At 42.5% G+C, this 26,020-nt stretch overlaps 1 protein-coding gene across 4 annotated transcripts in view; it reads right to left on the bottom strand.

The window, feature by feature from the left end:
* The window catches only part of LOC127622263 (myelin transcription factor 1-like protein), an 81,008-nt gene extending 79,774 nt beyond the window's left edge, over positions 1-1,234 (bottom strand). For 3 of the 4 annotated variants that reach the window (XM_052096304.1, XM_052096305.1, XM_052096303.1), the window contains exon 1: positions 1,090-1,234. The gene's annotated coding sequence lies outside the window, so the exon portion shown is untranslated. The remainder of the gene's footprint in view (positions 1-1,089) is intronic. The other variant, XM_052096307.1, reaches the window with a different exon arrangement.
* Positions 1,235-26,020: the final 24,786 nt, after the last annotated feature.

Genomic DNA, 26,020 nt, shown 5'->3' on the forward strand with positions numbered 1-26,020 from the left:
AGAAAAGCAGTATTTTAGTCATAGCCGAAAGTCTACATGAAAACACCGTCACCATCACAGAATATATGCGGTTCTACGAATGTTGCTATGGCAAGATTCTACTTAACTAAATTACATTGTTACCCATAAAAGTAATGAGATTATATGCAGTATTCATAAGTGTGAGTATGACTGCCCACACCTGAACTCCTGCTGAGATGTTTCTGAGACACCTCACTGCTGATCCAGGGCCAGTACCCGTTGCTTAAATCTCTCCTGAACTAATATTATATAGAGATATCATATTATAAAGAGCAATATTACCAACACCACCAGTCAACAATATCACCCCTCATTGCATAAACATGTGTTCAGATAATTGTACTTAAGAATAATGCACAAAGTCTTCTCCAAAACTAAACTCCATCAGTGATTCATTTATGCATTGGCTTCCACCATTGCGTGTGATATTTACACACAATAAAAAAAAAGATTTAAAAAAATTCAATACATTTTATTTATTGCAACTGTAATAATAATAATAATAATACAAATAATTGTTATATAAAAAAATATAAATCTCCATGCTGAAGTTCCTAAATCATATTGCCCTGTGGCGTGTTACTGGTTGACATTATATAACACCTCTGTCCATTATGTTCACACCTATGGCACCACTATCAGTGGTTGTTTAATGAGCGCCAGTTGGACAAGCAGCAACTCTTCTCTTTGTTCCACAGGTAGATCTACAAAAGCTCCATACAGAATACCCTGCCGCAACTCTCATTAAACTTTAAATTGCTCAACTTTCAAAGTTACTTAAATTTTCCTGAGATACTTAAATTTTCCAGAGGTGAAAATGATCTGTTAGATAGCAAAGTGGTAGCAGAGCTCACTTTATCAGATATACAGTACTCTGCAGCCCTATGTGTTGGAATGCAAAAGTGATGTCTTCATGGATGCATTATAGTGCCCGAAACATCGTTCTGTCTTCCACACACACAGACACACACAAGCAAGCATGCACACCCGTAGTTCGCAAATGAGCATAAATTATCATGCCAGCATGGCTAAACAAGAACACCAAGAAGTAAACAAAGTGAAACCTACTGAAATGGCGACACTGTCTTTCTCTCCCTCTCGCTGTCTCCTCACACACTGTGGTCTGAAAGTCTGCACCCGATTCTCTTTAAAAACGCTTTTTCTGTCTCTTAACGCACACTCTATCACTTCTCTCCTCTGTTCTCCTGAGCTTTCTTTGTCTGAGCTCTCGTATTCCGCCAGCACTTGGAGAGATGGAGGGAGAGAGAGTGAAACTGCAGCCACTCTGGAGAAGCAGTAGAAAGAGCGGGAGAGAGAGAGAGGAAGGGAGGGAGAGATACAGACAGACAGGGAGGAGGGAAGTGAGAGAGATAGAGCGGAGGGAGGGAGCTGTGAGCAGAATGTGTGAGGCGGTATGGAGAGAAACGCATGAGCCAGTCTCCAGAAGCGGCGCGACACTGCAGCAACAGCAAGTGTGGAGCATGCAGAGCCAGACTTGCCCACCTCACCTCACTGTCGACAGACTACACAGACCCTCGGTTTAGGAGACATGGAGGGTGCCGGCCAAAAAAAAGGATGACGGAATTGTATGAAAAAAATCAAAGCTTATAACGATGCTTAGGTTTTCACTTTGCCTGAAGCCAGAGAACAAAGGGCAAGCTGGGAATGTATAACATTAATCAGTCTCTCTCTCATTTTAGTTCAGCGGTAGACAGTCTGTTTCTAGTCACTTCTTGAATTGCTCTCCACATAGACTACAGAGTCTACAAAGCCATATGAGTGCAGTAACATGTGCAGTGGCTGTGTGTGCATGTGTGGGCATCTGTATTTGATATAGAATATGTGCCAGTAAAATGTGCCTTATTGTAAATCAAGCAAATACTGAGGTATACAATGGCCATGGCTGCTTTGAATCCCTGCTGATAATAGCTCAATTTCCAAAACTCTAGCACCATTTCAGAACAATCAAAATAGCTTTAGCTAGTTTCTATTTTTAATCAAACCCCAGACAGTGCAAAGGAAATTCAAAATAGTTCAAGCCTGAAATGCCTGTGCTACTGTATATTAACGTTGCAATTTTCAGAGTCTGTATCTCTGCACCAAAAATGTGTTTGCCGATGCCAATATCTGATCATTCAACTTAACTTCTGCAGATACATACAGTTTGGTGGTTCTGAATTTTTATGCCACCTTGTTTTAACTCACAGATAATTAATAACTTCATTTTGAACTTCATTCAAAATGTAAATAATGTTAATAATAACAACTTCTCAATAACTTCAGTGTCTGCATGTTTTCACATAACTAATTCTGAATAGCCTATTGTTAGGCTCACATTAAATTGAAATTAATTCTGTCTCTTTTTAGCTTATGCAGCCTCAATTTTAGCTTTAACAAACTTGTCATATTCCTTTCTGTGTCTAGCTTTTAAGGTAATCAAATTAGTTGTATTAAAAGTTTTAATAGTAGTTCAACCTCGTGAAAATCTAGCAGTGTAAAGTTCACAAATTGCACCTCTGCTGTCATTGGCCCTGATCTTTGGCTGTTTTTAAACAATCATTTGATATCCAATAGCGCAGATCATTGGTTTTATTAGCCGATACTGATGTTTGGCCAATACATCTGTGCATCTCTACAATTTTCCAATACTATTTTCCAAATGTATCTAATGGTTGTTAACATTTGATAGCATTTAATACCCTTAGAAAATATTTTTTTTGGAAAACTAACATTGTTATGTTCAACTGTTATAAAATGATTATAATTCTCTAATTTATTTATCTTTATGCAATCTCAAATTCCAACACAAACGAAGATATTTTGATGGAGATATGAGGTGTTTGATCTGTTTCTCACTCAAAACCGATCATATTGCTTCAGAAAACATGGATTAAACACTCGAGTTGTATGGATTATTTTAATATTGCCTCTATGTCCTTTTTTGTGCTTGAAAGTGTTAGACCCCATTGACTTGCATTGTATGGAGCATTATGGATTTCATGCCATAAGGGTGAGTAAACGATAAGAGAATTCACATTTTTAGGTGATCTAATCCTATAACTTATTTATTTTAAATAAACATTCATGCTCTGTCGCTTCTGCCAACTCAAATTTTTGCAACGAGAGAGGGAAAGCACATGTGAAACACAAGTGGACAGCTCCTGGTGCTGAAATATGGAAAAGGCTGGACAGCTTCTGGTGCTGAACTGAGCAGCGTGGACGGAGGTTCCATAAGAGAGGGCCAGCCAAATAAATAAATTCAGAACAGACAAATATTTCTGGATTCTGCTGTCTTCTCTCTATCTATACAAGCACACCACACAAAAACAAGGCAGCTTTGTTGCCTCTCGACGCATGGAGCATATAATGGCAGCTGTCTTGGAAATGCCTCCCTAATCACGTTAATAGGTTTAATCAGTGAATTAGCAGCAGGAAAATGTCAGAGTGTCCAACAGAAAATGGAGAAGCTAATTAATGGAAAGGGAGAGTGTCTAAAATGCTGGTGTTATGGGACAGACATGAAGGGTGCTGTACCTCACGGGATATTGCTCAAGTTGGGCCACTGTGAAACACAACCCTGTGGCAATCACGTATAAGAGAGCAGACTCCCATTAGGCGAAATGCATATGTACTTGGCTGATGGCCAAGAACCAACCTGCTTTTAGTATTCACAATTAAGGCTAACCATTGTGAGAATCAAGCGATGTATGAATGCATCTACATACGATATGTGTCATTGAGTGTGCATGTGTCATCTACAATGGCTTTCTTTGAATGGCCTGCGCCTTGTCTGCCTGGAAAACAGACCGATCGATAGACTCCGAATGCAGTCGTGATCATACACACAAACTCACACACTCTCACACACACACACACACACACCAATAACAAGGCTTTCTCACAGCCACAGCATCTTGGTGCTTAGAGGAGCCTGCAAGCCTGTCTGGACCCTTTGATTTGATCGCCTCACAACAAAACTAGTATTCTGCAGGAGATAAACAAGCACTGTTGAGATCGGGTCTGAGATAAGCTACTTGCCCAAAATAAAAATCGTAATTTTAAAGGGATAGTTTCGTTCCCCCCCGAATGGTGACATCTTCTTTTGCATTCCATGGAAGAAGAAAAAAGTTATGCAGGTTTAGAAAGACATGAGGGTGAGTAAATGATGATAGAATTTACATTTTTGGGGGAATTTTCCCATCAACTAGAGGAAATGAAAACACTGCTGCTGTAGGTCCAGCAGAAACAGGCTTTATGGTGAGAAGTGAAAGACATGCAGAAAGAGGAAGGGGGAATGAGAGCAGCCTCTGCCATGGAGAGCAAGGGATTTAGGGGGTTCGGGGTGGTGGGGGCTGGGTGGAGGGAGGAAAAAGCGGTAATTAAAGGAGAAAGGCAGGGGAGGCTGAGAGGAGAGGAGACATGTACACACACACACACACACACACACACACACACGCTAAGGGAAAGAGCTATGGCAGTGAGCGAGAGGAGCGGAGGGGTGCAGACATGTCTTCCCTAGTGGAAGAGACAAATGCAGTGTGATAGGTTGGGAAGCCTCATAAGAGCTGATTTATACATTGTCATTGTGTAAGACATTGTGTAGGGCTGTGACACACTTGTGCACAAACACACATACACATACACTCATTATAAAATAGGCCTGCTCTTAGAAATTATGTACATTCAAACATAAAAGTATGTGTATATGGGTAGTTGACACATAATATACCCATTCACTTTTTACCCTTAGACCTTTGAAAAGATGCATAATTTGTTAACATTCATTACATTTATAGATGGTAAATTATATATTAAATGTAAGCAGAGTGACGTCAATACCGCGTGCGGGAGAATTGCATATCAACAGGTTAAGCATATTCTCCTTTGGGTGAATTTTGTGTGACTTAAGAAAACAATGGAAGTCAATGGGTGAATTTATGATTTTTTAAGCATATTTTTTTGGGGAGAATTTTGTGTGAATCTAGCAAGCTTTGTGCATTTGTGCAATGTGCATTTTCCCCCACCAAAACTTCTGTTGTGAAACAGTACAGCGTGTGAGATACTGTGTAGTTTTACCATTTCTTAAAAAAAAAAAAAAGTATTATTTAATTGCTTTAAACAAATCAACAAATACTTCTACGCTGGGTCTTTGAAGGATAGTTCTCCCAAATATAAAAAAAATATGTCATCATTTACTCACCCTCCTGTTGTTCCAAACCTGTATAACTAACACAAATGGAGATGATGGGCAGAATGTTAGCCTCAGTCAACATACACTCATTGTATGGAAAAAGATGAATGTGATGGTGACTGACAGTGTGATCCCTTATTATTCTGCCTAACATCATCTTTTGTGGTCCACTGAAGAAAATAAGTCATACAGGTTTAGAACACATGAGGGTGAATAAATAGTGACAGAATGGTGGACAGCTCTAAAAAGAACAGGGGGCAGCATAAAAGTAATCAATATGAATCCAGTTATTTAATCTTCTGTAGCGATATGATAGGTGTGGGTGATATTTGAGTCCTTTTTTTTTGCAATAAATTCTCCTCCCTGCCATTATGTGACAATATGCACCAAGAATGTGAATCATCAAAAAACAAAAGAAGAATGTAAAAGAGAAAGTGGAGATTTAGGGCTCTATTTTTGTGAGTATGCTAAGTGAAATGTGGGTTTAGCAACGCAAACTGTGGGTGCAGTAGCGGTTCTAGCTTGTTTGTAGCTCTGGGCGAAACCCATTTCAAAGCGCCCCAAATGTTGTTGATGGGGGAGTTGGTATGTGATTCTAAATGAGAACACCCCCAAAGTTGTTGAACATGCACCGCCTCAGGATGCCGCCCTGGGCGACTGCCCATGTCACCCCTGTGTGGGTGTATTGTATGTAAATGAAGTGGCGCAGAGCAGAATTTGCTATTTTTAAGAATGTATTTTTTTCAATTATTATTATTGTAATGTTTATATATATCTTTATTATTGTATATTTAGAACAGTATGATTTAATTTTGACTAGTAATTTTCCACCATGTTGTCGTAGAGTTATTTTTTAATTCACTACAAAAGGAGCTGGTGGAACAAGTTAAAGAGTGTATAATGTTTGGATTGAAAAAACCATTTGACCACTTTGATATTTGTATTATATTTTCATTTCATTTGTAACTTAAGTGTAACTTATTTACAATAACAATATTTTTGGTTTAATTTTTTCATGTTTTAATAAATTAAAGTAAATTTACAAAAGCAAAATTGACCAGTAAATGTGAAGTGTGCAATCACTGTTTATACTAGCCATGATTTGTGTGTCAGAACATCCAAATTCTGACAAGAATCACATTTGCCATGTGTATTAATGGAGCGTGTCACTGTCATAGAAATATGTCATTCATCAAGGATGCATTTAATTCACAGAAGAACGTATTTTTTTCCATTCCATTCCATACAGTCCATTAACACTACCAACTTCTTATTAATGTGCTGTCTTTAAATAATTGGTGCTTGAGGGAATGGACTATATAATAGGACGCATATGTTGAATAACCAGAGAAGAACCTCAGAATTAAATGGCACTTGGTCACGCCATTTGCTCGTTGCGAGGGTAATTTTGCCAAACCCACTTGCGCCTAGTCTTAGCGCGTGCTAAGGGCATGGCCATGCCCATTGACTTTGCACTTATGACTTAATGCATTGCCTTGTGCATGCAATCTTAAAATAGGGCCCTTATAGTAAAAAGGACTTAAAAATGTATCTGTTTCTCAAGTCATATGGATTACTTTTATGCTACCTTTTTGTGCTCTTTGGAACTTCAAAGTTCTGGCCACTATTCACTTGCATTGAATGCATCTACAGAGCTAAGATATTCTTCTAAAAATCTTTGTTTTTGCAATAGAACAAGAAAGAAAGACATACACATCTATGATGGCATATGGGGGAGTAACGAGAGATATTGAGAGAATTTTCATTTTAACTATTCCTTTAAAACAGCTTTAGGTTAAGTATAGTATGTCATAGCACAGGACACTGCTGAAACTGCTAGAAATTACATGTCAACTACCCATTCACAGAAAACAGAAGAAAAATAAAACTTGCATAATAAATATATATTAACGTGTATCACATTTGCTGTACATAAATAAAAGAACCATAATTTAACAAAGATAAAGATCTTTTATGGACCCATTTTCACAGTTCTTTCTTTTCCTCTCTTGTTGTCTCCCTTATAATTGCCTCTCTTTCCCTCTCTCTCTCCTCTCTCTATGCCAAATTTGCAGTTGCAGAAGCGACAGAACGCGACCTTCCGTTCAGGCTGCGCCAAACGAGGAGCGCTCATCAGCCATGCAAATGAGTGTGCATTCATTAGCGTTGACAGATGGCCTGCTGGAGAGATGATGATGGAGGAGAGAGGAGGGAGCGTTTCTCACACTCATTTGCTGCAGAGAGGTGGAGAGAAAGGGTACGGTGTGTCAGAGGTGTGAGGGGCTGGCTGAGGCACGGTGTTTCGGATCCATTCACCCAACTGCCATCATCAGCTTTGGGTTTAGATAGCATGTGACAGGTGCTGGTCATAGCATTCAATGTATGCATGTGTGTAGGTGTGTGTGTGCCTTTTAATGTCTGTTAGTTCACCATATTGCATTTTTCTTATGATTATAGCTTGTATTGGCTCTAGTGTACTGTGAATGGAATTGGATAAAGCATATGCTTTGTAAATAGGAAGCACATTTTAGAACGGACAATTATTGTCTTTGTGTTGCAATAGTTAAAATATATAGTTTTTCTCGTGGTCTATGTCAGTTTTGTTCTCTTTTTGTAGTGCACACAGTCCACAAAGAAATCACACCCACATATTATAAATACACATACAGTACACATATAATATTCATATACAGACTGACAGAATGGAAGCGTGTAGTGAAAAAAGGTCTCTTGAGTATAACAAATCAAATGGTCGGTGGATAGCCAGATAGACGAGAGAGAGAGAGAGAGAGAGAGAGAGAGAGAGAGAGAGAGAGAGAGAGAGAGAGAGATCCTCTTCATAATGGTGTTCCTGCTGCCTCCCTGTAGTCAAATTAACCTCCTCTATTTGCATCGAATGATGAGATTCCACATGCACACCACACACACACACACACACAAACTACTGCCCTGTTTTTGTGATATTGAACTATACACATCAATCAGTGAAATGGTGAGAATTCAGAACAAGTGTGCTGGAGAAGACAGCACCTCTGTGTGAGAGAGAACGTGTTGCGTGTGAGTATTTGTGTGTGTGTGTGTGTGTGTGTGTGTGTGTGTGTGTGTGTGTGTGTGCACACGCCTCTGCTACCTCCCTGATCCAGGCGTGTTTGAAGGCTATGGCGGTGTGACCTACTTTAACTCCCTGGCTTGAATAATGAATCTCGCAGATATGGAGAAAGAGCGAGAGAAAAGAGAGAGAGAAAAGCAGGAAAGCAACTCCTAGCACTGTTTGTCATTCACACATCTCTGTCGATATACCTCAGTGTCCACAAACAGTCTCCACCAGTGCAGAGTTAGAAGCAAAGCTGGAGTGTGAGAATGAGAGTACGAAACGGGGAGAGAAAGAAAGGTCGTTAGAGCAGGATTCAGATATGAGAAGAAAGCCGAGGTCTTTAACAGTCTGCATCGCAAAACTCAATGTGTATCATTAAGATATCAACATCCATGCAATAATTGCTCCGATTTAAGTCTCACGAGTCTTTAGAGATAGTTCACCTAAAAATTTAAATTCTCTTATCATTTACTCACCCTCATGCCATCCCAGATGTGTATGACTTTTGTTCTTCTGCAGAACACAAATGAAGATTTTTTGAAGAATATCTCAGCTCTGTTGGTCCATACAATGCAAGTGAATAGTGACCAAAAATATGAAGCTCCAAAAGGCACATAAAGGAAGTATAAACGTAATCCATAAGATTCCAGTGGTTTAATCTGTGTCTTCTGAAGCAAGCTAATCGCTTTTGGGTTAGAACAGACAAAATGTAACTTCTATTTACTATAAATCTTGACATCTACAGTCTCCTTGGTGATCACCATTTCAAGCTTGATTACACTTCCTAGCTCCATCTAGCCCAAAGCTGATTAAATCATTTCAGAGGACATGGGCTGTACCTCAATGTGTGTTCTTTTGTGGTCTTATGATCTCGTGGACTTGTTCGACGTCATCATCCACTGCCGGAGTTCGATTCCAATAGTCAAGAACGCAAGATAACCTGGATGTGTTCTTGATCAGGCCGAATAACAAGGATGCATCGGATGATGACTTGTGAGAAAGAACCCGTTACTATGGTGGCAGATGAAAGACATTTATCATTGTTTTTCCCCCACTGATATACAGTATCAGTGGTTTTACCTTGAAAAGTTTACCGCTGTAAGTTCACGAAAGTCTGACGCTCATGAGAGACGTTGTACTCCCATCAATATTTGTTGTTTTGTTGGGCTTCATTTTAATATAGTAATAAACACATGACGGAAATGGATGTTTACAGACTTTATCCTTTTATCGTGTTATTAGCCATGCAAAACCTCACTGGTGTGATTATACAACACGTTCTCCTTCCCAAGGCTTCAAAGACTTGACACAGCGAATCAATCTAGACACCAAAAGTGCTCCCTGGCATCAGTTTTACGATGCATCCAGCAAGGGTTTTCTAAGTGTAAATTAGGCTGCTTGAGCATTCAGTGTCGGATCAAGTTTTGAAAAGTGCAGCATTCCATCCAACTCGGAAAGGTGGATTTTACAACATGTAATTGTAAAGGTGCAATGGAATGCATCTTGAAGTCAGAATTACAACTTGTAGGCTCGTGCAGAAATTCTCAACTCTGATTTCGCTGAGATGCAGGGGCATGATGTCACACAAACATGTCAACACTCAAGGAGATATATAAAGTAAGTGATAAACATTCACTTTATTAATTAATATCGATAATTGAGTTTGTTTCCACATAACATATTAAAGCTTGTTTAACAAACGCCTGCAGAAACAGGTGTATAAAACACTGTAATCTCTTTTGATAATTGTACACCTGAAGCACACATTCTAGCACTGTAGCATTGTTTATCAGTTGGGTTGCTAGGAGACATCTCTAATGAGAGTCAAACCCCTGCTAAGCTAACGGGAGCATTGCAGTTCCCAATATCGGGGAATGGAATGCATTTATGGTTGGAGATATCAAGTACTGCAGGATTATCCCACATCCAACTTCAATGGAATGCAGCATAACCATGTACCCCGACGAAACAAAATTTATTGCAAGCAACATTTAAATCACAAATATTATTTGATAGATTTTTCAGGTATTATAGACCTACTTGGTAGATTCATATGAAAAATTATGCTTTTTGAATGTCTCTTCGGGAGACGTTCATTTCACAAAACAGTCATGCTGCAGTTAAAATAAGGCTTGCTTGAGCATTAAGTGTCATTTCAAGTTCTGGCTTTCGTGCGTGGATGTGTTTTTAAAATGTCAGTTGGTATTATTATTTAGCTGCGACATAATGTATGATGCCCAAAGGCATAGGGCTTCTTATTCATTGTGAAACTGTGGTTTCTTAATGGCATGAATCACACAGAACGCCTAGACTTTTAATGCATGGCCTGCCACTGATTTTTAGTCACCGATCACAGTCACCTGGCATCCACCATAACACATCCTGCACGAGTTTCATTTGAACACATTCAAAATTAGCTGCCACAAGTGCAATGACACAGGTTTGACATCAGAGACTCAGCAATTATGCCATTTGCTCTTGCATGTCGTGACGACTACAATGACCTCATGTTCGGATGTACATGTATTTTTTGAATGAGACGTGCCGGTAGTATTAGGATGACACAGGACTGGGTAACTTCACTGACGGGGAATATTTTTACTGATTAAAACCTTCAGTTTCACTCTGCTACTCACACAATGCCATCGTGTGGTTTGTAATAATATAATAATGGTTCCCCTTCTGTCGCTCTCTCCACGTTGTGTCGGAGAAGCGACACTAGGGGTCTCTCGAGCGCCGATATTCACCTCTGACCTATTGAAAAGGGCCAATGAGAGTTGGCAGTCAGTATTTGCATACCCGCCCCGCATCACGGGTATTTAAGCGGGGCAAATACGGAAGTTTAGTCAGAAAATTTCTTCGGAGCCGATGGTCTGTCTGCAGTTTGCTGCGAGTTACACACCACTCAAACGTTCCTGTTTCCTCTGACGATCTGCATGCTGTTGGATCTTGATGGCGCACAACAGCGGCTTTCTCCTTCAAGCATTGCACGACGTGCATTGTTGCCCCTGAGCGCTTCGACAACGCAGACACACACACACATTGTGTATTTAAGAGCAATTTCTATTAAAAGAGTAATTTCTCTAAAAGAGCAAAACACAGCGGCGTTGAACGTCCTTTTCAGGACGCGTCTTTTTCAAGATGCCCTTCCGCCCCTGTGTTGTTCCTGGATGCGGTAGAGTGCTCTCCGCTTCAGACGGCCACAGGCGCTGTCTCGTGTTTTTGGGCCGCGATCACACCGAGGCGGCGTTTGTGGATGGCTCATGTTCTCACTGCGAGAACATGACCATGACCACGTTGCGGTCGCGGCTTGCTTTCAACAGAGAGCAAGCCACCCCAGCTGCACCCCGCATTGCTCCTTCTTCCCATGGGATTGAGGACGATGCGGTTGGCGCTGGGGGCGATTTGGGGGCGGCAGGGTAGCCCCCCGTGAACCTCCCGTTCCCCGACACGCTCGCTGGTCCCCGTCTACGCTCGCGGCGATAGCGGCTCGCCTCACGGCCCGGCTGTCTATCCTCCCGAACCAGAAGCAGATGAGCTCGCCGCTGCATCGGAGAGCGTGATGTCTGATGCCGAGGACTCCCCTGGACTGCCGCCTTCGGGCCAGCAGGCCCAGGCTGAGGCCGACGCTCAGATGTCTGACATGCTTTCCCGGGCCGCCGTGAGCGTGGGGTTGGATTGGAACCCTCCACCCTCCCCACAGCCTTCACGGTTGGATGACTGGTTCCTGGGGGCAGCGCGCCGTTCGCGGCCTCGCATCCCCTGGTCCCGTTTTTCCCGGAGGTGCATGACGAGCTGACGTCTACGTGGAGAGCCCCGCTCTCCGCTCGTCTAGGTGCCACCCACTCCACTCTCACCACCCTCGATGGCGGACAGCGCCACGGATACGGGGCGATTCCCCAGCTCGATGGGGCAGTTGCGTACCATCTATGCCCCAGTAGTCCTACCTCCTGGCGTGGCCGCCCCATACTCCCATCCAAGCCCTGTAGGACAACATCCTCGCTCAACGCGAAGGCCTACAGTGCGGCTGGACGCGCTGCCTCCGCCCTGCATGCGATGGCCCTTCTCAAGTCCACCAGGCCAAAGCACTCAGAAGCATGCACGGGGGTGAACCTGATCCTGATGTGCTGCAGGAACTGCGCTCAGCGACCGATCTCGCCCTGAGAGCAACGAAGGCCACAGCGCAGGCACTCGGACAGGCGATGGCCACCCTAGAGGTCCAGGAACGCCATCTCTGGCTCAATCTGGTCGAGATGCGTGAGGCTGACAAGAACCGCTTCCTGGACGCACCTGTCTCCCAGATTGGCCTTTTCGGCGACACCGTCGAGGACTTCGCCCAACAGTTCTCCGCGGTGAAGAAGCAGACGGAGGCCATCTCTCACATCATGCCCCGCCGCACACCTGCCGCTACGGGCCCTGCCCCGTCTGCTCGCCGAGGGCGTCCCCTGCGGCGAAGAAACCAGCTCCTGCTCCGCCCCAACCTGGGCCCAGCTCTCAGCCCCAGCGTCGAGCACCCTGCAGGTGGCGTACGTCCCCTGTCTCACGAATCCCCTCTAGGACCCGGAAGGCTCCCAAGCGTTCCTGAGACAGTCGACACAGAGCCGAAGACGTTAGCTCCAGAGGTGGTAAGACCGCTCCGAACCCCCGGTGGAGGGCCGGGTGGAGAATCCTTTGTTTTTTTCATTTGCCACACCCCCTGACGGGGGCTGCTCTCAGGAAGTTCCTCCCGTTAGTTCGGGACAAACATGTCCTCGTGAGATCGGACAGCATCACGGTGGTGGCGTACATAAATCGCCAAGGCGGCGTACGCTCCCGCCACATGTCACAACTCGCCCGCCGTCTCCTCCTATGGAGCCAGCAGCGACTCAAGACAACGCCTGCCCGGCGGGGGAGTGGAGGCTTCACCCCCAGTCGGTCCAGCTGATTTGGGAACGGTCTGACAAGGCCCAGGTAGACCTGTTTGCCTCCCAGGAAACCTCCCACTGCCCGCTCTGGTACGCCCTAACAGAGGCTCCCCTCGGGACAGACGCGCTGGCACACAGCTGGCCCTCGGGGCTGCGCAAGTACGCATTTCCCCCAGTGAGCCTTCTTGCACCGGTGCTGTGCAAGGTCAGGGAGGACGAGGAGCAAGTCACGTCAGTGGCCCCCTACTGGCCCACTCGGACTTGGTTCTCGGAACTCAGACTTCTCGCGACAGCTCCTCCCTGGCAAATTCCCCTGAGAAAGGACCTCCTCTCTCAGGGACGGGGCACGCTCTGGCACCCGCGCCCAGACCTCTGGAACCTCCACGTCTGGTCCCTGGACGGGATGCGGAAGAGCTAGCCGGCTTACCGGCGACCATTGTGAATACAATCAACCAAGCCAGAGCCCCCTCTACCGGGCACCTTTACGCCCTAAAGTGGTGCTTGTTCGCAGATTGGTGTTCTTCCCAAACTGAAGACCCGCAGAGATGCGCGATCAAGTCAGTGCTCCTGTTCCTACAGGAGAGGCTGGACATGAGGCTGTCCCTGTCCACCCTCAAGGTGTATGTTGCCGCCCACCACGATCCTGTAGACAGCAAGTCTTTGGGTAAGCACGACCTAATCCTCAGGTTCCTGAGAGGCGCCCGGAGGTTGAATCCCTCCCGGCCAGGCCTAGTTCCCTCCTGGGATCTCTCAGTAGTCTTGGCAGGACTCCAGAGACCTCCCTCCGAGCCGCTTGAATCAATTGGACTCAGGGCCCTCTCTCTCAAGACGGCCCTGCTGATTGCACTCGCCTCTATCAAGAGGGTCGGGGACCTGCAAGCGTACTCTGTCAGCGACACTTGCCTGGAGTTCGGTCCGGCAGATACGTCTGTGATCCTAAGACCGCGACCGGGCTATGTGCCCAAGGTTCCTACCACACCCTTCCGAGATCAGGTAGTGAACCTGCAAGCGCTGCCCCGGGAGGAGGCAGACCCAGCCCTTTCGTTGCTATGTCCAGTGCGCACCCTGCGCATTTACCTGGACCGCACACAGAGCACCAGACGCTCTGAGCAGCTCTTTGTCTGCTTTGGGGGACGGCAGAAAGGGAATGCCGTCTCCAAACAGAGGCTCGCCCACTGGGTTGTCGACGCCATCACACTGGCTTATCACACCCAGGCCGTGCCCCTACCCTTGCGGGTCCGAGCTCACTCAACAAGGGGTGTTGCGTCCTCGTGGGCACTGGCCAAGGGCACCTCCCTAGCAGACATCTGTAGAGCCGCGGGTTGGGCAACACCCAACAACTTCGCGAGGTTTTACAACCTCCGCGTTGAGTCGGTTGCATCTCGTGTTTTCTCAGGTCCGAGCCCGTAGAACTCGGTAACACGTAGACTGACCGGCCGGGTGGATCGCTTGTGCCCAGCGCCCTTTTCCTGACGTCAAGGTAAAGTAGTGCGCCTTCTTCCCAGGGCGCCCCACTCCGAGTCGGGCCCCTGGTCGATTCCTCCCCAGCCCTCCGGGTCCGCGGTTCAGTGGAGGAACTCGCCAACCCAAGCCACTGCGGGTACCCTGATGGCTACCCTGTACTGGTATAGGTGCTCCACAGGTAAGGCCTCCTGCGCGGACTTCCCCCTGTGTGTAATTCCACGGTTCTGTCCCCTTACGAGCGGACCCCCGTGTCTCCCTTAGGCAGTTACAGCTGCCCCGGTCGCCGTGCTGTAGCAACTCCCCCCTTTCGAGGCTGGATCTACCACCGCACCATACTTTCCACACGAGCCCTAAGACGGCCGTGTGACGTGTCTACCACTTTTCCTCCCCAAGAAAAAGGGCAGGTGTGGTCTCCGCAGGGTCTGGGTAAGACCCCTTCCCTATATGCGTGTAAGGGCCCGGCCGTGATTGCTCTATGCGAGAAACATAGAGAGAAAGAGGCCCAGCCAGGCTGGCCCGTTCCCATGTTGGCAAACATCGCCTTGTTCCCCTCCCAGGGTAACTAGAAGGATTCCGATGTTCTTATGGGGCATTGGGGAAGGGTACGTGCAGCCAGGTACAGACGATGCGCGGCACTGGATGAAATCCCTGCCCGCCTCTGTATCAGCGGTTCACGTACACGGTTCAGCGCATGGCAAGATTGGAATGGGTCCCCTAGTGTCGCTTCTCCGACACAACGTGGAGAGAGCGACAGAAGGGGAACATTTGGTTACGTATGTAACCTCCGTTCCCCGAGGGAGGGAACGACACGTTGTGTCTTTCCTCCGCCATGTCGCTGAACCGAGCCACTGTTGTGGCCGGACCATTTCCGGCTCCTCAGAAAAATCCTGACTAAACTTCCGTATTTGCCCCGCTTAAATACCCATATGCGGGGCGGGGTATGCAAATACTGACTGCCAACTCTCATTGGCCCTTTTCAATAGGTCAGAGGTGAATATCGGCGCTCAAGAGAGACCCCTAGTGTCACTTCTCCGACACAACGTGTCGTTCCCTCCCTTGGGGAACGGAGGTTACATACGTAACCAAACGATTTTTATAAATAAATGATCATGACTACTTTATCTGTTTGTTACGTCTTTTTTGTTGTTGAGAACTGTTACAGATTTTGGCATAAATGTGCATTTAAAAATATCTATATATAGTGTAATTTTTATCAAATTATGAATATCGAAGTGTCTCTCATGTTTTATATTGTTGGTTATCGGTTAGGTTTAGAAATGGGGTTGGGTTAGGAGATCTAAGACATTATATATGATTGTATAATGTAATATCACACTAATATTATATATATAGTATTATAAAACATTGAGGTTAAGCACACAAACTAATATTTAAAGATTGATAACTGACAAAAATATTTTCTCATTGACAACAATGGGGTTTCTCACGCGTCAAGAATAGGATGCCAGTGGGCACTTTTGGCGTCATTATGCAGACGCGGACAGCTTCAGGACAAGCGGCAAGATTGAATGCTTAGAAAATGAGAATGGGATGGATGATAATAATGCTGTCACAGGTGTGTGATAATGCCAGTAGTTCTCGCACTGCCTTCAAATGTGCTGTCTTGGTTAACTGCGAAACAGGAAGATCGCAGCACATCTCAAAACACAATGGTTCTGTGTCTTCCAGCCCTTCCAAATGAGTTCCTCCAAGGTGGCTTGAAAAGACCGGTCTTCACGAGAACACAAGTCCTTTTTTTGCATTCTTAGAATTGAGATACACTCATGGATTAAACCACTGGAGTATTTTTACCTCATGAAGCTTTTTGGAGCTTCACATTTTGATCACCATTCATTTGCATTGTATGGACCAATAGATCAGAGATATTCTTCTAAAAATGTTTGTTTGCGTTCTGCAGAAGAAAGAAAGTCAAACACATCTAGGATATTAGGGTGAGTAAATGATGAGAGAAGTTTAATTTTTGGGTGAACTATTCCTTTATGTATACATTATATATAGTAAGAATTCTTGGTTAATTTAGAGTTGGAAATGATTAAATAAAACATGCAGTTTACCAAGTTTTGATTCACTAAAAAGAACCAGCTAAAGGGAGTCATTCTTTCGGAAGGTTGCGCTGTATGTTTCGTGCTGTAGATTCAAAAGAACCAGCTCATAGGAGTCAATAGTTTGTGAATCCAAATGTTTTTGATTTTTTAAGTGCATTTCTAAAAATATTACTAAAGAAAATGCTACTTATTGCAAGTTTCTTTGACAAATCATGCACATTATCTTGATGGAGCCTGGCTTGTCATGATGGAGCAGCTTGAATGACTTCTTTGCTTCGGTGAAGAGTTGCATTTGTGGTATTTGTCAATTGTACATTGTTTTATGAAATGCTGCCAGGAGATGCCGCAAATGTTTAGATTAGATGTAAAAGATTAGATTTGTAAAAAAAATTCAACGACACATTTATTTGGCTAAGCATAAATGGAATGTAATAACAAATTGGATAGCAATTCGATTTAAAATCTACTTATGAAGTGACCCTAGAGCCTTTAGTCTCTGACGAAGTTCTGACAGTGTCAAAAAGGTTTGGGCGCAGTCCTGCAATGTGTGTGCAGGTATTTTTGAGAGACAGACGGAGATACGTTAAGTTAAAATGCTTATACTAGCTTTTCTATATAATATGCAACATAAACAATTTAATTAGCATTATTTAGTGTTACATTCTCATTATGATCATACTATCAAAGTTGTCTCAAGTTGACTTTTGAACTTGAACTTATGAGCAGTCAACAAATTCTTTTTAATTTTCCAGGAAAAAAATGGCAACATTAGCGCAATGGTTGGCTTAGGCATGTGCGTTATCGTTTTAATTTTGCAATGTCAATGATGATGCCACAAAGTGAGATGAAGATTTATCACCCAATCAACACTGTCAATTGTGACCAAAGTTGATAAGATGATGTATATCTTACTGTTTGACATGAAATAATCATCCAAAGATGTTACTAGGGTCATTTTGTATAATTGTGCAACAATCGTGAAAGAAAAAACAAAACAAAAAACAATTGCACAGTGTACTCCCAGCTTTAGGCAGACAACATGGAGGAAACAAACCACTTTCCTAGAACTTGTGCTTGTATGTGCTGTATCACAATAATTAAAAAAAAAAAGAAAATGGTTTTGCATAAAGCCTGGAGCATATATAAATGTAACCCTACACACCCTACACATGAAGGCTCATTCAACAGCCATATGTGCTCAAGGGGAGGATGGGCATGCCAACCATTCATAAGTGTGTGTGTATGTGAGTGTGTGTGTGTGTGTGTGTGTGTGTGTGTGTGTGTGTAGGTGCACAATGACTAATACATACGGTGGCTAATTGGATAATTGCAGTAATACCACTGAGTCAGTCGGTTGATTGTGTGAGGGGCTGTATGAGATTCCGGCCTGCGGTGTTGAGAGTCGACTGACTGCAAGGCTGAATAGCTATAAATGACCTACGTCATCATCCAGAATCCAGAGTGCTACAGGGTTCTGTAGAGTTCTGGTGTGGATAATGATGATGGTAATGGTGATGATGATGTAGACATACATTTCAAACATTACATGCTATATAAATTAGGTGAAGTGCATTTTTTGGTACTTTTAATTATTTTTTTTTCCCAGATTAATGTAACATTAATATGTTGACTTATGTTTGTTTGAGTGGGCAAACAAAGGAAGTCTAAAATACCTTAAGAAATCTATCTCTTAGCATCCCCATCTATCTTAATGGAAGTTACTCGGCTAGCCATTTGGCCGATCAGCAGCATACATGAAAAAATTCATGCTTTTAAGAGAAGATATAGGCACTTGTAAAACATCTATTACAATATAATTTTGCATGTTGCATACAAAAAAAATATTTTGTTTGGGTTACATGGCTATTTCTAAATGGTCATCAATGGAGAAACATGCTTTTTTGTCGCATTATGATGTAGTTACAGTATGTACCAGCAGGAGATCACTTGGAGTGGGGGTGTTCGGCCCCATTTCACATCTGGCCCACCAGGAAATGTCCCAGTTCTCCCTATGCCCAGTCTGCCCCTGATTGCAGGGTAAACTTCAACAAAACAAAAGCAAAAATCCAATATTACATTTAAATGACTTTCAAAAAGAGGATAAAATAGACAGTGGTGGATTACAGTTAGAAGAGATAAAAGCAGTGGTTAACTCTTTTTTAAAATTATTATTAATGCTAGCACTAAAATATATATAACAATCTAAATAAAACAAAATAATACAAGATTTACACTGCTATGTGAGGAGAAAATGCTTTAACACAGTCTATGAATAAGGTCCATGGATGGGGCAGTTGGGGTGTTTGGGAAACTTGTTTGGAAACAATAATTTATTTTGCAATTGCTGCTAGTGGTGGAGAAATAACACTTCACCTGTAAGGTGTATGGATATTTTAACCTCCTGAGACCCCACGTCCACCTGCGTGGTCATTAAGTTTTGGCTTCACTTTCTGCATAATTTAACTTCATCTAAACTGACTGATCTCAGTTCAGGAGACTCTGGGATATCAGTCAAGGGTTAAACTTTTGACCCACAGAGTCATGTGATCAGTATGAACAATATGGCGTCGATGAGTTTGACAGAGGAGTTTGTATTTGGGAGAAACACCAACAAAACTACATATGGTAAGAAACCTAATTAAGTTTTTAAATTGAAACCTGTGTCAAAAGATTGGAGTTTCTAATTTCATACGATATTACTTTTTTTTTTTTTTTTCACTTTATTGCGAAACTGCACACTGTTAAAAACAATGACCACATTTGTGGACTGTATGCTCAGTTTCAGTTAAAATATTCTATATTCACTCTGCATTATCACAATAACCTAGTTTCCATCCACTTTTCACGCTGTTTTGTTATCGACAGTGAAAATGCAAATGAAAATGCATAATAAAATGTATGCGTATTTGCATATTGAGACAATTCATTGAAATTAGCCAGCTTACTGTCATTTTAATTTCACATATAAATGCAATTAGAAGACGAGGAACTGCAATCAAAATGGAGTTGTTACCCTTCTGATAGGACTGTAATACTGGTCCTGAAGTTGCGCCTATCACAGGTTGACACCGGTTCCGACCCAAATGTGAATCGTCATGACCCTGTTCAAGCTGGCAACCTGCACCAAGTAGTGGGGAAAAATGTCAGTGTTAGTATAAGGACTTTTTATTTTATTATTTAATGCTTTATTCATTTGGTAATTTATTTTATTTAATACAGGGAATTTTGCTGGCATTTTTTCAAAAGTATGCTAAACAATTTTATAAAATTGGGCTATATGTTAGTGTTCCAAAAAAGCACACTGAAGCTGTTCTCCTAGAATTGTGCATTTATTTTCAATTTAAAACATCTTTGTGCTATATAAATAAACAGATGGCTACTGCGTTTAAATTAATCGCAAAGAGTGGCCATTAATTTGTTCTCCGTGCACTTGTCTATGACAGGTGCATGATTATGTTTTCATTCCTGGAAGTGTCATGATCTGTGCAGGTATGCCGTTAAGACCAATCCATAACAGTGCGAGCAATGCTTCACGTACAATAAACTGGCTTTCAAGGATGTACACCTTGTCGTCATTATTAACACAGGCTAACGATTGGGGTAATGTGACACTACATTTTTGCGTTAATGCCAATTTTCTCGGCAAAAAGAGTTTCCAAACCAGTTTTTCGTGGCATTTGAGTTATGTCGACACTTGTGAAATTTTTGCAATAATTTGCATTTCCATCAGCTATATCGGTAAACCTTTTGATGCACTACACCCTTTGTCGCAAAAAAAAAAAAACCCTTGGATGGAAATGTAGTTATTAAGGATCAATGGGTTCATCCAAAAGCTACAAAAATTTGCTTTCAGAGGCTTTATATGGAGTTAGGATAAAAATAAGGTGCATTTCGAACTGTTCTGAGACCAGTGCAGACAGACAGCTCCCTGGAGGTTAAGTCATTCACTAAATAGGGAGCAAGTGAGCATCCTATAGCTCTCTATGGAACCAAGAACATTCAATCCAAACTTCCTATTTAAAGTTCAGTTTCAGGCTGCAGATGATGTTTGGACCACTCAACATGTTTGGCAGACATGGGACAATGGTAATCAGTACATCGATCCAGAATTTTTAATGAATCATTTTATTTTAACATGGTTGGCAGTTATTGGATGATGCTGGTCAAACTTTAAATCAGAATTATTTATGCCCATTTCTGATGCAATGTCTGTAATGTCTCAAAAACATAAATAACCAACTCTCCTGGAAACATAATAAACAATTTGATTAAAAAAAATCTTAATTTTATAGCTTTATATTATTTAAAATTTCACACATATGTGGACATCCATTTCAAGGAAAACTATTCAGCCAAATTTTGTTGTTGTTTTTGTTTTGTTTTGCATGTTTCTTAGGGGCTACTAGTTACAAATCAAAAGGGGAATGGAAAAAGCACACAGCAGTCACGCAGGGGTATCAGGAGGTTATAACTATTGTATATTTTACAGTACACCAGTTCACCTCTTACATTTTGCACAATAGATTCAGCATGCTAGAGCAAAATCTATCATCTACAGTTATTTCACAAATTCACATTTACCTTTGCATGGTGAAAATCTGCGGGTGAGGAAGGCATGGGCGGAAGTTGAGCGTGTGTGAAAACAGCAAAAAACTAATTGCCAAGCAGCTTTTTAATAAATATGCACTTTATACTCCGTTAGTGTGAAGTTAAAAATAAATGTTCCGCTAAAACAATATCATTGTACATTGTGATTATTCAGTGCACAGTAGCTATAAGTGAAGCACCGTCCACACAAAGATACCTGTCAAACGAATGCGGCAAATTCGCCTGTCAAAGTTCACCAAACTTAAACTCTACACAAAACCAGTGAGAAGAAATTCCATAATCCACTGCGCAAATTTCACGATTGCACTGATTTCTATTGAAACTGACTGTTTTTTGTCAGTGGAATTTCGCCATGCCTTAGGTAAATCATGCCTTAAATGTGCTTAAAGAAAAATCATTTTAATTCTGGTGAATTATTATAACTTACATGTTGTTCCAAATACTTTGTTCTTTTGATCAAATACAAAATTATTTTTGTCATTGTATCTTTTTTCCATACAATGAAAGCAAAAGTTGACTGAGGTGTCATTCTGCTTAAACCACAGAAAGACAGTCATAGGGGTTAAGAACAACATGAGGGTGAGTAAATGATGACTGAGATTTCATGTTTGAGTGAACTCAAATGCATCATGGACACACTTTTAGTGGTAATCAGCTGAAAATTCAGAACTCAAACCTGCAGTTCATGGTAATGTCAGTGGATATACAGTATATTTTTATATCTGTGTGTATTTGTGTAGATAGGTCTATATATGTGTGTTCAATTGCTTGCACACTGTGTGCCACTCAATCTTCAAGTAGCCACAATGCTCTGGGCCTAGGCAGCATCTTTTAAAACCTCAGTGGAGGTCACTGTCCCCAACAAAGGTAGACCAGAGGACACGCTTCATCACACGACTGTAAACTTCACTCCCTTCCCCGGCGGGAGTACCGGAGGCTGAAGGGGAAGGTTGTTTTAAAGTGAAGAGAATTTTGGTGCATATGCGTTCTGCTGTGTGGGAGACAAGAGTATGGCCTTTCCCAGCCAGCTTTAGATACAGACAGCGCCCTCTGTCTCACATCCCCTCTGCACTCCTCTAAAGAGAGAAGACAAGAGTGTGTGAGTGTGTGTGTGTACAGTTTAATTATGTATAGATACTTAAAAAAAAAAAGACATATACGTAGATACAAAACCTGCAACACTCTGAATGTAACAAATATGTTGTTGTGCCACCACAGCTCCAATCCTTCATCATGAAGGAGATCACAGGGCTGAAGGTCTTGTCAGTCAACTTTCGATCAAAGCAAAGCCAGGCTCTCTACACAGCGCTCTCCCTGGCATCGATTTCCCTCTTTTTCATCTCGGCTGTGAGGTATACGCTCCAAATAGGGCTGGGGTTTGGGACAGAGCCGCCTGCAGCAAGGCAGAGCATGCAGTAGATAACACTGTGCTCTATTGAGAAAGAAAAGAAGAATGTTTATAAAAAAGGAACATATCGAGTAATTGCTTTGTCTGTCCTCAAGGGGGCAGTAATGTTAGAATTCCTGTTTTCAACAGAGTGAAAGAGGCTTGAATATTTAAACAGGTATGAAAACAAGCACACAATACATGTGGAGGTTTAAAACAATGAGAACAGAAAGAGGGTATATTTGGGAGCACAAATAGAGAAAGAGGGAGATAGAGAGAGAGATAGCAGAACTGGTTGAGTGAGCTGATAAATGAGAAGGCAGGCTGAATGAGGGATGTGCATGGCTGGCTGGCTTCTACTGCTGCTGCTGTGTGAGACTCAGCCTACACCGGCAGAATGTAAAGCAGCAGCAGGCACAGTAGGGTGCAACGGCTGTCCCAGCCCCCTACAGGCATGAACACAAACACACACACACACATACACACATTTTCCCTCACATTCTCTTCATCCTCTTTCCCCTCATCGGCACAGCACTGGAACAAAATGATCAAACTATAGTGCAAGCAGAGTACTTGTGCTAAAATAATACAACATCCGTAGAATACTTATTCCTGCTTGCTGACACTGAATGATGGGAGGCCATTAAAGAGAGATTTGAGAAATAACAGATAACTCAGAAGCCTCTTCCCTCGGCAGACTTCTCACATATTGGACATTCAGTAGAGCCAAGAACTGCTAGATGAACGCGGTGGCATATAAACACTGGAAAACTGTTATCAGGGGTCCTAATGTGTGGATGGAAAGAAACAAAATACAATCACACAGCTCAGCTCAGCTAGTTCTGTTCTAATGTGCTTCTTTGCAATATTGCAAGGAAATATAATCATATGTAGGCAGTGAATTACATATTGAGGAATGCCTGAACAAGCAAAGACCTGTAAACAAATGTGAAGTAGTGGTCACCATGGTTAATCTAGGCCTTCTTTATGCAGTGATGCAAAATACACACAAATGTTTTCTATCATGGAGCATGTTTACATGCACAATTTTATCCCAAATTAGCTTAATAAGCGGTCAACGTGGGGGGCCTGGGTAGCTCAGTGAGTAAAGATGCTACAATAAAGCCAGTTTATTGTATGCTGAAAGAGGCGTGAAGCCTCCACATGCGCCATGTCTCCCAGATAATGCGCTCAACATGCCACGTGATGAGATGTACAGGTTGACGTCTCAGATGCGGAGGCAACTGAGATTCGTCCTCCGCCACCCGGATTGAGGTGAGTCACTAGGCCACCACAAGGATTTAGAGTGCATTGGGAATTGGGCATTTCATTTGGGGAGAAAATGGGGAAAACAAAAAAGAAATAAAGAAAACAAGCCGTCAACTTGTGTGGTAATTTAAATGCCTTAAACAGTGTTCCTTTTTGGGGTCAAATCATAAAGACACAGGTCGTTTTTGCCCATTACCCCGATTTTACGTTGCATGAAACACCTTGTGACAGGGCGGAGGGCTAACATTATCTGGCTAATCAAGCCTCCGAGAGGGATAAAGGCTGACTGAAAAAGTGTTGTGCACGTGAACGTTTAGTTCTCAGCGTAAATGCACTCATGGTGGGGACTTTCCATTGACTTCTACTGTTTTAATACTGAACTAATGATACATTTAACCTACCCTTTAACCTAACCCTCACAGAAATATTTTTGCATGTTTATGAAGACTTTATTTAGTTTGTTTACTAAGCAGTTTTCCTCATATCATTGGCTAGTCCCCACAGTGCAGGTGTTTCAGGTCGTACTATCATTGTGGGTATATTTGGTCCCCAAGCATGTAACTTAATTTTCAAGATTGGGCAGAATGATTTCTCTGTGAATTCGGCAACAGTTCTTCAGCTTAAATTGGTCTGTGCTTACCGAAATTCAAACCAATTCCCCCCTGTGGCCAAAGCAGAAAGTGATGTTGAATGTATGGGCACATGTAAGCTCCAGTTTTGGGGGTGAAATGAACTTAAGAGTGTGCTAACCCCAACCCTAAACCTAACCATCAGTGGATATCTTACAGGGAAAATGCTATCACTGATTATGTGAACTTACTTCCTGGTTTCCACAGGACTAGAATCTGTGTCCCTGCGGCCGCTTGCACAACATGCTTTTTATGTATCTAAGGAAAAGATAAATGTGTTTGAATTTATGCATATTTGTCTGATGGGAGATGGCACCCGACCAGCTTAACCAGCATGCAATTTACATGCTGGTCTAGGTTGGTCAGTGCTGGTTTGGTGCTAGTCTAGCTGTAGCCATGCTTTTCACCAGCAAAACCTAGTTTGTGAAGCTGGTTGACCAGCATGGTCTGTCTTATGAAGCTCGTTAAGCTAGTTTACAAGCCTGGTAGGGTCACCAGCACACCAGCATCCTTTGCTGGGGGACTAGCACCCAAAACACAACATAAGCTGGTGACCAGCAATGCTGCTCTTTTCAGCAGGGTCACTTTGAAACAAGTCACAAATAAGGTCACCTCTTTGCTAAAAAAAACCTCTTTGCTCAAAATCTCTCAAAAGCCTGCTGAGTAGGGCTGAAAGATTCATTAAAATAAAATCGAAACCAAAATATAGTGCGATATTAAAACCACAAAGGCTATGATAGTCTAGTCGCACTGCTCGCTTCGTTTACTGTATATGCGCAGCTGTGTTCTCTGTACCGTTTTAACACATTCTTGTGCGAGGCTAATGAGCCAAGCGTGTTAAATTTACAGCGCTTTAGATTCACTACTTGCACAATCATGAAATTCCAAATTTGCATGGCCGCTAAAAGATACTGTACAATCTAAAGTAACCTCATAACACCAGGTTTTTGTGGACAGAAGAGTGTATGAAAGCATTATTCTGCATTAAAAGGTATTGTTAACTCAACTTCGAACAAAAATGCAAAAATAAAAGCTTATGCCAAAATAAAGGCTTATGGGTGTAATCGGACCACATAGCCATGCCACATTGAGGTTAAGAAAATACATACATTTGGTACTGTAAAATAATAAATGACAATTAATAATAATACAAATAATATTTCTTAATAATTAATGATTATTGGGTTCCAAAAAAATAATGATTAAATGTGGGCTGAGCCCCCATCACAAAGTGAACAAAAACAAGTTTACAGTGAACAAATACATTGTGAAGATGATGTGAATGTTTTTTCCCCTTTATATTTCATTTTATATTTATTTAGTCTGGCTCTTTTTAAGAGGACTCTTGTGTGAACACCCTACCTTTGAACAGTATTTCTATTGGCAC

This window comes from Xyrauchen texanus, chromosome 28 (assembly GCF_025860055.1).
Source record: "Xyrauchen texanus isolate HMW12.3.18 chromosome 28, RBS_HiC_50CHRs, whole genome shotgun sequence".
Lineage (NCBI taxonomy): Eukaryota > Metazoa > Chordata > Actinopteri > Cypriniformes > Catostomidae > Xyrauchen > Xyrauchen texanus.